Source organism: Tenrec ecaudatus, chromosome 15, assembly GCF_050624435.1.
Source record: "Tenrec ecaudatus isolate mTenEca1 chromosome 15, mTenEca1.hap1, whole genome shotgun sequence".
Lineage (NCBI taxonomy): Eukaryota > Metazoa > Chordata > Mammalia > Afrosoricida > Tenrecidae > Tenrec > Tenrec ecaudatus.
In genome coordinates, this window is record NC_134544.1 from 31,071,728 (window position 1) to 31,085,282 (window position 13,555).

A 13,555-nucleotide genomic window follows, 5' to 3' on the forward strand; every position below is an offset into this window, starting at 1 on the left:
GGGTGGAAGTCAGCCATTGTAGAAGCAGGGAGAGAGACTCCCAGATCTTCAAGAAAGAAGAGTCACCAGCAGAGCATGTCTGGGCTTGCTGTGGGAAGTGATGGAGGCCGCTCAAGCAGCAGAGGCTGCAGCAGGAGCGAGTCCTAGGTTTCCCAGCACCCAGAACTGGTCATGCTGGGTGCCTTTGGGTAGGAGGCTGGTTGTCTGTAAGTTGGAAGAAAAATAGGATTTAAATGTCTTCCTGATAAAATGACCCTAACTTGCTAATGGAATGAATCAGTTTGTTGGTCGCTGTACAGATTCTCAAACCCAAGAACCCACTGGGCAGCACCTTTCTCATTTCCTATGCCACCTAGAAGTTCATGTGGCCCTACTTTTTTTTTTTTAAACCAATCATTGACCATATGACATCCTCCAAGGGACTGCTATGCAACCTAATTCTGAGGCTATTGGCCAGCTCAAGTGAGTGGTTTGCATGGCGTCTGGCACATGTCAAGTTTTGCTGTTTCCCATGAAGAAGAAAGATACCTGATGGTAACTCTGTGAGATTATTATAGCATTTGGGGTTGCTTTGACCAGGACAGTTAGGGATCCAGGACGATGGGGCAAAAAATATCTTAGTCTAAGCCCGAGCTCAATGAACTCATGTGGTGACATCAGACAAGTTGGTTTGGCTCTCTCTACCACATCTGCAATAGGAAATTTCTAGGTATGTTAATTCGTGGCCATTCCTTCTAAATTTTAACACTGATGATCAAATGCCTTACTTTATCAGTGCTGTTAAGGGCCTCTGGAAAGATCCTGCTGCATTAAATAGCAAACCATCATTCTGTGGCTGCATCCTGAAGTCCAGGAGTGGTCCCAATGCTTAACACGCATGGCAGTTAAACCAACCCCATTCAGACGAGTCATGGAGAAAAGATTGGAGCATCTGATTCTGGAAATCAGTCATTGACAACTGTAGGGAGTACAGCTGGACTCTGGAGCACACAGGGCAGCCATGAATTAGAACGGACCCAATACCTGGCCATTGCTTAAGGTTTCACAGTGAGGACCAAGCTAATCTTGAGTGTAGCCAGCTCACTCTTACCAGCCTTCCACCCCCAAACTGGAGCCTACCTTAGATCTGCAAGCTCAGAATTCTTCAGAGGAACTATTTAAGGAATTCCATGCATACTTAGGAACAAGACAAGGGCAAAGAGGTTGAGGGTGGGGGTGGGCACATCAGCTTGTCGGTTCACATGCTTTGAAATCAGTGAAAATTTTCTATGTGCACATTCTTGGTTGAAACATCAGGACACCCACCAAGCCTCTTCCTCCCCTTTTGGGGCTTAAAAAAAAATTGAGATCATTTAAAAAGTGGAGCCTATATCACCACCATTGTTTAAAGCTTGAAATAATTGACATGGACTTATTAATCAGTTTTGAATAGGAGGGTGAATGAATAGCCTTTGAAATTTGGACCAGATCCAGTGGGGAACAATCTCTAAGTATTAATTTCTTGAGATTGCCATATCTTTCTTCTGCTGAACAGTTACTGGATTTGAACAGCCAACCTTTCAATTAGCAGCCCGGGAGTTACCCATTGCTCCACCCACACCCAAACCCAAACCAAATCCAAACCAAAACCCAAACCAAACCGAAATCCACACCAAAACCCAAACCCACACCCAAACCAAACCTAAACCCAAACCCAAACCAAACCCACACCCATACCCACGCCCAAACCCCAATCCCAATCCCAACCCAAACCCAAACCCAAACTCAAGCCAAATCCAAACCCAAACCCAAACCCACACCCAAACCCAAACCCAACCCAAACCAAACCAAACCCACACCCACACCCACACCCACACCCACACCCAAACCAAACCTAAACCTAAACCCAAACCCAAACCAAACCCACACCCACACCCCCGATCCCAACCCAAACCCAAACCCAAACCCAAACTCAAACCAAACCCAAACCCAAATCCATAACCAAACCCAAACCCAAACCAAACCCAAACCCAAACCCAAACCAAACCCAAATGCAAACCCCAACCCAAGCCACACCACACCAAACCAAACCCAAAGCAAACCCAAACCCACACCCACACCCACACCCAAATCCAAACCTAAACCTAAATCCAAACTCAACCCAAACCCACACCCAAACCCACACCCATACCCAAACCTAAACCCAAATCCAAATCGAAGCCTAAATCCAAACCCAAACCAAACCCAAACCCAAACTCAAACCAAACCCAAACCTAAACCCAAACCGGAACCCAAACCCAATCCAACCCAAACTCAAACTCAAACTCAAACCCACACCCAAACCCAAACCAAACCCAAACCCAAACCCAAACCCAGACCCACACCCACACCCACACCCAAACACAAACCAAACACAAACACATACCCACACCCACCAAATCAAACCCAAATGCACACCCACACCGAAACTCAAACCCAATCGAGTTGGCTCCAACACACAGCGATCCTATAGGAGAAGTAGAACTGCTACTTTGTGTTTCTGAGACTGTAAATCTGTGTAAGGACAGATAGCCTCATCTTTCGCCCACTGAGCAGCTGGTGGGTTTGAAGTACTAACCTTGACGATCCAACCCTTGAGTTTCTATGGTGCCGTTGCTCTACCAGGACTCCTTAAAGCAGTGGTTCTCAACCTTCCTAATGCCATGACCCTTTCATACAGTTCCTCATGTTGTGGTGACCCCCCGACCATAAAATTATTTTTGTTGCTACTTCATAACTGCTATTTTACTACTGTTATGAATCAGGTGACCCCTGTGAAAGAGTTGTCATGACCCACAGGTTGAGTGCTGCTGCCTTAAAAGCAAGATTATACAAAATAAAGCAAAACAAAAACAGTCAAGTAGTCGGAAGCTCTGATAGCAGAAAGGTTAATCAGTTGGCTGCTGGTGGAGAGGTTGGCTGTTCAACCCACGTAGCAGCTCGGGAGAATAACCAGTCGTCCCCTTCTATAAGGATCACAACCCCTAAAGCGTACGTGGCAGTGCTGCGCTGCTGCATTGGGGTGCTATGGGGCATCAGGACTGATGGCGTATAACCTCAGTGTAAGGCAGCAGTTCTCAACCTGTGGGTCGCTACCCCTTTGGGGATCAAAGGACTCTTTCACAGGGGTTGCCCGATTCATAACAGTAGCAAAATGACAGCAATGAAAATAATTTCATGGGGCGGAGTCACCACAATGAGGAACCGTATTAAAGGGTTGTGGCATGAGGAAGGTTAAGAACTTCTGGTCGAAGAGATAGGTATAGGAATTACTTTGTCCCTAGTGATTTTCATTTTACATAAATGTTTATTTCTTATGCATCATCCCACGTTTTGTCTTATATTTAGCATTTATTGAGGGTAAAACAAAAAGTATTATCTGGTTTCTAGGTAGAGAAGTAGGGAGGCCTACTGGTGACAGGGGGAGGAGTTGGGCTGCTAATGCAAGGTCAGCAGTTTGAAGCCATGAGATGCTCCTCCTGGGGACAAAGGTGAGGCTTATGGTTCATGTCAATATGCACAGCCTCAGCAACCCCACACGGCCATTCCACTCTGTCCAAAAGGATCATTGTGAGTCAGAAGGAACTTGACAATGGGAGTCAGGTTTCCCAACACCCCCTATCCAACAGCGCCCCTTTCCCCTTTGATTGTGGCACTTTCTGTAAGCTGGACGGTATCTCCCTACAGGTAGGCATCTGTCTCTTGGCCCCCTACTGATGTTTATGTTTTTTCTTCTTCACCAAATGCCCTGGTTTTATTCTTATCATTTTGTAGTGTGTCTCAATACCTGGTAGGACAAATTGTCCTTGTTACTTTTCTGTTCCCAAAACTGACTTAGTCACCCCTGGAATTAGGGGACAGCGCAGAACTGAGTTCTCACAAGAGGGGCCAGCTTCATTTGATCTTGTCTTTTACGAGTTTTTCTTAATATCTGGGGCCAGCTGGTAGGGAAATCTGGTCTGGGAAGCTCTGTTCCTTGAAGCTGGAAGTTCCTAAGTGTAAACATTCACAGATCCTTGGAGTCACTCAGACTCCACCCTGCTTCAAAGAAAAAAGCACTTTGTCCAGGAGCACAGTGTTCTGACCAAGAGTTAAAAGCGTCCTTTTTCTAATTGTCAATTTTCTCTACATTCCAAGACAAACATTTCTCTTTTAACATTACCCTGGTCTGGAAGTTTCCTTTAGGGCAGGACTATTTAAAGGACTGGGAGAAGAGGGAAGGAGAGGAGGAGAGAGAAAACAAAGAGCCAAACATACAAAAAAATTAAAAGAAAGAGAGACATATAGCTGGCTTTTTAAAATACGCCTTAAATATAGTCCAAGATAGGGAATGTTTACGCACTAGCCTGAGTCATTAGGGAAGGAAAGGGTAGGTGGTGACACAAGTAAGCCCATCTCCATTTTCGACAATTCCTTTGTGGAATTAAGGAATTGTGAGAGAGGAGTTCTTTTTGCCTTAAGGCCATTTTATATGCTGTTGAAACCTGTGTGGGTAAATGCACATACTTGTACCCATTGTTGTCATTGTTAAGTGCTGTTGAGTAGGTTCTAACTCAGGGAGAGTCTGTCAATAGCAGAAAGAGGGCTGCCTGGTCTTCACCCATCATCATCATCATTACTATATCGGAGCCATTGTTGCAGCCACGATGTCAATCCATCTTGTTCAGGGTCTTCCTCTTTGTCACCGGACTTTGACTTGACCAAGCAAGATATTCTTCTTCATGGATCAATTGCCCCCAGAGAATGTGCCCAAAGTACATGGGATAAAGTCATGCCTTTCTCCCTTCGGAGGGATATTTTGGCTGTACGTCTTTCTAAGGAAGATTTGTTTGTTCTTCTGGCAGTCCACGGCATATTGAACATTCTTCTCCTACATCATGATTCAAAGACCCCAATCCTTCCATCGTCCTTATTCATCATCTGGGCTTCACATGTATATGAGGAGATTGAAAATACCATGACTTGGGGCGTCAATATAAAGGTGTATCTTTATAAAAGGATACATAAAATAACTGTGATAAATTTATCACATTGTTGATAGGTGTCATCAAGTTGCTTCTGACCCAGAGTAACCTCATGCATGATAGAGGGACACCGCTTGGTCTGCACTGGCCTCACCCTGGCTTCTATATTGAAATCCCCCATTTCAGCCACAGTGTCAGCCCCGTGCGCTTTCACCACCCCGCTGCTTTATCAAGCATGACGTCCTTCTCCAGGGATCCGTTTGGAAAATATATGTAAAGTAAAAAATACATATATGGAATTTAACACTCGATGTGAACATGTTTTAAAAGACGGGTTTTGTTTTCTGTTCTCACAACCAAGCTTTGTTTCACTTAGAATCTCCCCAAAGACCCATTTTCTCTAGTTTACTTCTGGGATCACAATAGACTTGATGGACGTTGCAGGCAAGGCCAGAGATCATTTGAGTTGCTACCTCCTTAACCAGTTCTTATTCCATGGTTCAAAAGAAGAGGAAACCAGGATCTGAGAAAGAATACAAGTGTTTATTCTAGAGTAACATATAAGTAAGATGAATACAGAAGAATTTTTCCTGAAGTTAATCTTAAGGGGAGAGGGAGTATGTGTGTTGGGGGTGGGGGTGGGGGGTGTCTGCTCCAGACAATAAGAATAAAAGACGGTCATTCACCTTTGCCCCCTCTACTTCTCTTCCATTTTCTCCCTGACTGACCCTTTGCTCTTTCCCCCCTCCCTCACCTCACCCTGTTACTGGCATACTGAAAATCTAGAAATGCTTGCGCTAATTAGTGTGGAGAGAGTTGCAATGATGCCACAGAGTGAAACACAACCTTTTCAAGTTCAGGAGCAACCATAGAAAGGGAGTCAAACAGGAAGACGTGCTCATCTCACCTGAGAGAAGGGGTGGTTGGGATTCGTATATTCAAAGTTTAATGATGACAGGTCACGTTCAAGGGAGGACAGTCGGTATGCTCCAACCCGCCAAAACACAAAATGCCACACACTTTGTAGGCCAAGCAGAGGGAGGGGACAATTGTTTTGGTGGAAATATCTATTCATTGTAGATGCTCACGAGAATTGGGAACCCTGCTTTCAATCAGGCATAACGATGGTTTCTTCTTTCCAGGTCCACCAACAAGTCTTTTTAAAAGGGTTTGAAGGCATAGTGAATAGTTGGTTGCCCAATTACTAGCCTGGATAGCCTGTTAGTTTAGGGAAGGTATTTGGTTGGTTAAGTAAGAAAGAAAGCATGTGGATGTTCGTTCTTGGAGCTGCCGGGTGAATGTTGTCGCCAGTATTTGATCTCTTTGGCATAATTGCCCAGCAATGTCAAATTAGCATTCCGTACGATCTTTCCCCGAGCTTGACTGTCATTTTCACCAATCTGTGGGTATGAATAAAAAGAGAGTTCTTTGCTTTTCCTGGTTCCTGAAGAAGGGAGGACAGATTCATGTCTAGGGCTGATACCCAAATGACAGTGGCCTTTCAATAAGCAGAACATTTGATCTCAAAAGTCCAGTGACTATTAAATTTCTGGGCTGTCACAGAGATACTCATCAGGCTTGATTGTTCTTAAATAAAATATTCCTTTAAAGACTGCTCAAACGATGGTTACTCCCTAGAAAGAAATGTGTCCGCCTATTTCCAATATAGTCCATGGTAACTCTGGACATGCCATCTCTTGAGTCAGGAGGCAATCTCAGCTCTCCTCATCCTTGCTCTCCATCGTGGCGATGTTGTTGAACCTGTCTCCACTTCAGTTTTCTCATCCGAAAATGGGAATAATGATACTCACCTTGCGTCATTGTCTGGAAAATTAAATAAGGCATCTTGTGTAACATCAGTGACACTGAACGGGTCCCTGTCATTCCTTCAAACCTCTGTAACCACAGACTGAGGTTCTTTACAGAAATAAGCCACAACTCAGAAGAGACTCTCCTATTTAGAATTCAACACCTGGTTTGTAGCAAGGGCTAAAGAAATGCTTACTGATTTTCTGAAAGTATCAACCACAGATACCTCTACACGTCCCATTTGGTTTTTATGTTTCTATGGTAATATTTGGTGGGCTTCCAACTCAATTTGCTTGTTCTGCATGGCCTGTGCACTGGTTCTCTTCGTCTTTTCTGCCAAACCAACAATCAGCTTCTGAGCTATGCTTGATTTGGACTTGACTAGCTAGCCCTTCTCAGTTCTGACACTTCATACTGACCACATGTGCTGGTATTGATTTAATAGGGCTACATTAATCAGCTAATCTGTCGATATGACTGCTGTTGATGTAGTAAGCTTATGTTGCTAGAGCAGAAGGCTGAAGGGCTCCCACCAATTGCTTTGTTTCCATTTTCAGAGAGGCTTTGGGTCATCTGCCCACTGCTCAATCCTGCTTTGGCTTCATTGGTGGGAGGTCTCGCTCCTGTGGTGATCAGTACAAATGGTTGTGGAGGCAAGACATTTCTTCATGTTTCTCCCCCCTTCCCTCACATACACAAAAATGAACACACACACACACACACACACTATTACTACTGAATGACTCTGCTAATTATGGCATATTTTTGGTCCGGTGGAGTTGAAAAAACAACCACCAGCTAGGTGAGTCATATTCTGATTTATTGACTAGACATGTTCCATGTGAGGGATGCAGGGAGAGAAATGAAGCCATTGCTTGTTAGAGCTGGAAGGGAGCAGAGTGTCCAAGATGTTGGACTGGAGTTGGGAACGGACTGGCATTCACTCCAGCCCCTGGGAGCTTTACAAAGAATCCGGTGCCCACACCTGCCTTTGGAGATTCACAGCCCAATTTTCCTGATGCTGCTTTGGTTTGACCAGCTTGGGAAATCACCGCCCTTGCCAACTCCTTGGTTTTATACCAGGGAGAATGAAGGACTGGGAAAAAGTGATGTGTCTGTTTCTTCAGAGGATAAGAGGAATGTCGGAGAGGAATAGGCTAGAGCATGTATTAAGTGAATGTGACAGTTTGGTGCATGCTCCATTCAGTACTCTCATTTTATTGCCTTCATCTCACCTTAACTCCTTACTCTGGATTTAGGAGAGAGACAGGAACATCTTTACCTGTGTCCAAGGACATAAGCTCAGTGAGTCCAAGTCCTTTGCCCAGGTTCTCACATCGGGAAAGTGGAGGAGCCAGGCTACGGACCTTAATTGGTCTGTCTTCTAAGCCTCCCTGAAGGATCTGGTCTCATGATAATACAAGAGGGGTTTGCTATTTTAAGGTCATTAAATAGTTCAAATGGAGAAGTTATTATTGGAATGACAGATCATGCTTTGATTTTCTGAGCCTGAGTAGAGTTTTATAGGTTCTTTTTGACTCTAGAATTCACTGTGTTCAAGCTTGTAGTTTGAATGATAGCACCTCCCCAGCCTGGGGCAACTAGAGTCAGTTTAACACAAACAAACAAACAAAAGCTTCCGTGAGAAACTTAGAGGTGAGCCTGAGGAGTAAGCTGGTGGCCATGGGGAAGCTTACAGTCTTGAAGTGATTTAGGGGGAAAATTATATAAAAATAATATGTGATGAGTTAAAATGAGAAATACAGGTTACTTGGGACTTCACAGCAAGGCAATTTAACCCAGATGCCAGAAGATGAACAAAAGTTAGCTAGGTGGCACAGAAACGGGGGATGATGTTTCAGAAGTGGTGAATTCCAGGAGTCTAGATGTTGTGCGGAAAGGTCACAGTGGACCCCTTCAGGGAACTGAAAGCAGCTTATTATTTCTGGAAAGAAAGGGAGAAAGTTGAGATGTTAGAAGAGGAGGTTGGAAGCTTCCTGAAAACTCCATTAAGATGTTTGACTTTTACCCTAAAGCATCTCTCAATGGCTGAGTTTTCTCAAACCTCTAAAAATGATCTGAAGATGAAACCCAGGGCATAGAGGAAACAGACGTGACACTTTAAAATCACTCTAGTGGCCGTATGAGCCATGGCTTGGGTGGAGTGAGTCTGGAGGTCGGGAGGCCATTTCATTCAGGGACCAGAGCTATGTTTTAGTTATTCTAGTCCGCTCAGCGCCTGGCTCTCTGCTGTACCTAGGGTGTACCAAGCAAATCATCCTTGAATGAACAAGTGGAGAAGTAAATGTGTTTTGGAATAAATCATGCCAGAAGAATTTCTTACTTATTTGGTTTCTTTTCTATCTTCTTGCATTTTCATTTGTCCAGGTGTGCATATTCATGTGCATATTCTTCTATTTATCCTAACAAACTCTGCCCCTTCAGGCAGGAACCCCGGTGGCATGGTGGGTGACAGGATGGGCTGCTAACCATAAGGTCAGCAGTTTGAAACCACCAGTCGCTCCGTGGGAGGAAGACGAGCCTTTTCCCCTCTGTAAGCATTCATAGTCTTGGAAACCCACAGAACAGTTAGATCATGTCCTATCGGGTCACTATTAGTGGCAATTGACTTGCTGGCAGTGAGGGAGTGTGTTGAGGAAGGATACATGGTGGTGCAGTGGCTTAAGCACAGGGCCGCTAACCCAAAGTTGGGGGTTCAAACTCACAAGTCGTTTTGAGGGAGAAAGAAGAGACTGTCTGCTCCTGAAAAGATGTACAGTTTGGGTGAATCCTGGGAAATTGTTCCACTCACTCCTATAAGGAACTTCATCCTGTTGTCGGTTCAATTCATTTTTTAAAATTTTAATAAATCATTTTATTAGGGCTCTTATAGTTTTTATAGCAATTCATGCATCAATTGTATTAAGCACATTGTGCGTATGCATCCATCATCATTTTCAAAACACTTTCTTTCTACTTGAGCCCATGGTATCAGCTCCTCATTTTTCCCCTTCCCTCCCCCACCCTCCCTACTTCATGACCACTTGGTAATTTATAGATTATTATTATTTTCATATCTTACACCCACCACTGTCTCCCTTCACCCACATTTCTGTTGTTCATCCTCCTGGGGGGGGCGTGGTGGTTATACCTTGATCATTGTGATGGGTTCCCCCTTTCTACACTCCCCCTCCCCCTACCCTCATGGTATCACTACTCCCATTATTGTTCCTGAGGGGTTTATCTGTCCTGGATTTGTGTGTTGAGAGCTCTGGTCTGTACCAGTGCACATGCTCTGGTCTAGCTGTATTTGTAAAGTAGAATTAGGGTCATGATCATTGATGAGGAGCATTGAAGAACTTTAGAGGAATGTTGTATGTTTTGTCAGTGCTATACTTTATCCTGACTGGCTGGTCCCTTCTTTGTGACCCTTCTGTGAGGGGATGTCCAATTGTCTACAGATGGACTTTGGGTCTCCACTTGACCCACCTCATTCACATCACTATGACTGTTCTGGGTCTTCTGATACTTGATCTCATCAACGCCTCATGATCACACAGGTTGGTGTGCTTCTTCCATGTGGGCTTTGTTCCTTCCCAGTTAGGTGGCCACTTGTTTATCTTCAAGCCTTTAAGATATAATAGGATTTAGAATATAGTTAGAGCTTCACGACAAATTGCCATATACGGTGTGCCATGTGGATGAATAAAGGACTTCTAAATTTAACTCAAGATTATTATTTTATCTATTGACAATAAGTATTCTATCCGTTTGCTAGATCATCTTTATACCTACTTATTGTCTATCTATCTATCTATCTATCTATCTATCTATCTATCTATCTATCTATCATCTACCAATCTATCCAAGGTTGGAGGAATCGCTACCTCTTTCCCAAAGAGTTGTGGTTGTATACCATTGCTTCCTGAAAAAGAAGCAATTTGGAGATAAACATCAATGATCAATTATCTTAAAACATTCATACCATTTGACAAAAATTTCTCTACTAGCAATATAAGCTAAGTAAATAGAACTGATAATAAATTTTTCTTCTTTTGTTTTTTCTTTCTCTTGTTCCTAATCCTAACCCAAACCCTAATCCTAACCCTAAATTTTTCTTTTCAAGTATGCTTATCTCTACCTTCTGTGATTTTAAGACGTTAGTGGCAGTCTAATTACTTCACTGGGTGGGCACAGTGGCTGCATTGATGGGCTGAAACATAAGAACAGGGTGAAGGTGGCACGGGACTGGGCAATGTTAGGTCCTGCTGTACATTGGGTAACTATGAATTGGAAACACAACAGCGCCTAAAAACAACAATTACTCATAAATAAATTGTGCTATATCCGTGTGGCAAAATATTATGCAGAAATTTGATACTTGAGAATAAGTTAACATGTAATAGCAATTGATAAAGAAAAATTTGAGGTCAATATAAAGATACATCATGTTACTTTTATTAGATGTCATCGAGTTGGTTTTGATTCATAGTGTTTACTGTCAGAAAGGGAAGTATGCCTAGAGGTGCTAGAAGAATTGAGCATTAGGATTATGGGGAATTTTTGAAACTTTTCCTCCATTTTCTAAAATTTCTTACAATTTTAATAGTTAAACTGTTAATATAATGACAAAACACTGTAAAATATTTCCTCTTTTACTACTGTAAATTTCCCATGTATGCAAACGAGCTATCATTCCATATTCAGAGAGCCCGTTACATAATTGCCATGCCAAAAGAGAAGCAAGTTTCCATGCTGGACTTTCAAAAAGAATGAGAAATGGCTTTCTTCCTCTCCCCTTGTCTCTGGGCCAGACGTTGGACAGCTGTCATTCTCACACTTGCATGAAGCAAAGCTGCAGCTCACTCCTTTGTCCAAGCCCTGGGCTGTTCACTCCTGATTTAACCGGAGTGGACCTTCCAGGCAGTGAGACAGTGATGGGTTGTGGCTACAGTGCTGGATGACATGGCAACCCCACAGCACATGTTGCAGGGTTCCAGGGCCCCAGACCCACTTCAGCTGTCTAAAGGCAATCATCACAGGTCAGGTATGCATCCTCTCTCCCTCTCTGGAAAATTCTTTTAGACCTGGGTCTTATCTGATCTAACTGCATCAGGGCATTCCCATGCGGGTAGAGATAGGTGCTTTGGTGTCTCTTATCTGCAACATTCTCTATGTCCAAAGAGTATATTCCAAGTGATCTCTGGGAAAGACAACAACCAGGATGTGCTGAGCTCACATGGTGTGGCAGTGTTTTAAGATCTACGCATGTGTTAATCCCTCTAAGTCTCACAACTCGGTGAGGTAGGGGTTGTCATTGCCGAGCTGCAGTTTCCAGATGTCCAGAACTGAGGTACAGGGAGGTTCTTTGGCTGCCTAAGGTGATAATGTTATTGCTAGGGGTCATTAAGTCACGTCCAGCTCATTGTGACCCTAGGGAGGCCAGAAGGGGACCCTGCCTGGTCCTATACCACTCACCATTTGGTTACACTTGCGTCCGGTGTGGTGCAACTGTGCTAAGCCCTCTCATTACGGGTCCTTTCACTGATCTCCTCTACTGAGCATGAGATCCAACTCCACGGACCGAGCCATCCTGAGAGCACGTCAAAGTAGATGAGAGCAGGTCTTGCTGTCCTCGCTGCAAAGGAGCATTCTGACTTTACTTCTTCCAAGATAGATGCTTGTTCTTTTGGCAGTCAATGGTACTTTGAGTATTCTTTGCCAGCACTATAATTCAAATGCATCATTTTTTGTCTTGCCTTCCTTATTCACTGTCTACATTCCACACACATAGGCAGTCATTGAAAATACCAGGGTTAGGATCCAGTGAACCTTGGTCCTCACAATGACACACTTGATCTTGAGTACATCAAAGAGTTCTTCTGCGGCAGATTTTCTCAATGAAATTCATTGCTGGAGCTCTTTTATTTTTTCTCTCTTAATTCTTAAAAAAATTTAAACAGTTCCTTTGGTATATAATTCCCTTATCATACAATTCGATAGTTTAATCATATTAAGAAGAGTTGTGCAGTCATCACCACAATGAATTTTAGAACTTTTTTTCTTTCTTGTACTGATTACTATTAGCGCCCCATTTCTTTCCAACCTCCCCTGGTATACCCCCAAGAAGTCATTAATTCAGTGACTCTCTCTATAGATTTACCTCTCCTGGATCTCATATACATCGAAACATATATAAAAAAAGCAAAATACATTAACAACCATCATAAAGTAAAACAGAAAACTTCAATAGAAAGAAAGCAGAAAATGTTAAAAATGAGAATAAATTTAAAATGGGTCAAAATGGAGATCACATGATAAGGTGTTAAATTTTAACCTAATTTCATCTGAAATAATCTACTTTCCAATGGTCTATGCACGATAGCTAGGCTGTTCATTCCCTGGTCTACATTCAGAGGGCATTTACTAGAGGTTTAACCTATGTGTATTTCCCCTTCACCTTGAAAGAAAAGAGTCTAGAGTCACAGTAGTCTATTAGCACATGGCCTGGCTTGCCAAGGGCTGTAGAAACTAGGTCAAGAGTGTCCAATTAGGAACATAGTATCAGGCATATTCTCCCCTTGGGTTCTTTTTATTAAAATTTTTTTTTATCTTTCTCCCCTTGGGTTCTTTATAAATATTGTTCAGCATTATTTTCCTGATGGGAGATTGTTTATCCCTGCTTTTCTATAAACAGAAATGCAATTCCCTTCTCTGAGACATGTACAAGGGGGTGCCCCCCCAAAAAAACAACAGAATTTGTT